The sequence below is a fragment of the Galeopterus variegatus genome, unplaced genomic scaffold (assembly GCF_000696425.1).
Source record: "Galeopterus variegatus unplaced genomic scaffold, G_variegatus-3.0.2 Scaffold11059, whole genome shotgun sequence".
NCBI lineage: Eukaryota > Metazoa > Chordata > Mammalia > Dermoptera > Cynocephalidae > Galeopterus > Galeopterus variegatus.
In genome coordinates this window covers 23,385-24,876 of record NW_007737170.1, presented here as the reverse complement: position 1 = coordinate 24,876, position 1,492 = coordinate 23,385, and the positions used below count along the sequence as shown (strand labels likewise).

The 1,492-nt window shown below is 37.3% G+C and overlaps 1 protein-coding gene across 1 annotated transcript in view; it reads right to left on the bottom strand.

Annotated features, from left to right (window-relative positions):
* The window catches only part of LOC103610388 (cell division cycle protein 20 homolog B-like), a gene marked incomplete at its 3' end in the record, with an annotated part of 38,908 nt that overhangs the window by 27,644 nt on the left and 9,772 nt on the right, over positions 1–1,492 (bottom strand). The gene's annotated exons all lie outside the window — the stretch shown is intronic.

Genomic DNA, 1,492 nt, shown 5'->3' with positions numbered 1-1,492 from the left:
GGGTTGCGATCCGTTGCCGGACACGAAAAAAGACAAAAAAAAGGAAAAAAAAAAAAGAAAAGAAAGCAATTAGATAATATGCCCAATTAGAAGTAGGTTTGGCAGTTTTTGTTTGTTTTTGGTTTTTTGATAGTTACCTTACTTGACTGTTAAATTGCTGCTTTATTATGGAGTTCAGTATTTTTCCATCTATAGGTTGCAGCCCACTGGTGAATCATGAAATTATTTTCATGGGCCAGAACCAGGCTGTTTTAAAAATGCAATAGACAGGGTTACATCACAGTTCAAAGGAGAAGTATTGTTTCATGAAACTTAGGGGTGTGGGTGGGTGTGTGTGTGTGTGTGTGTGTGTGTGTATGTGTGTGTGTGTGTACTCAGTTATCTAAAGTATATTTCTTACTGAGGGTCATGATCAAAAGTTTGAAAAACACTGGACTATACTTTACTTTATGAAAGAGGAAGGTTTTTTAATGCCTTCATTGTTTTTAATCTATTTATTTTTACTGTGTTCACCCTGCATTTGATTGGCTTAGCTAGATGAGCTCCGAGAAAATAGCCTTTTCTGATATTTCACTGTTCTCTCCACTATAAATTCCTTGAACTCATACAGCATGTTTGATCCATACATATAATGTTAAGTTCCTTCAGATCATACACCATATTAATAGATCACATTTAATTTACACTCTAAATTCTTCCTGGGTATTATACCCAATCCTCTACATCCAACCACTTACTCAATAAATGCACAAGATGCTTAGCATGGTAGTGTGCACCTAATAGCTTTCAAGTTACAAGAGCACCATCTTCTGGTGAAATATTTTCTTCATCAAGAGGGTGTTACAGAGCTACCAAGAAAGTCCTGATTTTTCCAGCAAGAATTGCAATTACATTTAAATTCTAGAATGCATTTAAATTCTAGAGCTCCTTATTTCATTCGGGAATTTCGCTCCATTCCTCTCTGAGAGGGGTCATTCTAGTCCCTTGCAGTGAAAGGAGCTAGCCTGTCCTTCCTGGTTTTCCGTTAAACCAAGCCGGTTTCAAGTTTCAGCTCCTCCTTGAATTCCAGCCTGCTGAGACGTCCCTCCAGAATCATCCAAAATGGAGCCTCTTACAGCTTATCCNAGGGTTGCGATCCGTTGCCAGACACGAAAAAAGACAAAAAAAAGGAAAAAAAAAAAAAAAAAGAAAAGAAAGCAATTAGATAATGTGCCCAATTAGAAGTAGGTTTGGCAGTTTTTGTTGTTTTTGGTTTTTTGATAGTTACCTTACTTAACTGTTAAATTGCTGCTTTATTATGGAGTTCAGTATTTTTCCATCTATAAGTTGCAGCCCACTGGTGAATCATGAAATTATTTTCATGGGCCAGAACCAGGCTGTTTTAAAAATGCAATAGACAGGGTTACATCACAGTTCAAAGGAGAAGTATTGTTTCATGAAACTTAGGGGGGTGTGTGTGTGTGTGTGTGTGTGTGTGTGTGTGTGTGTGTGT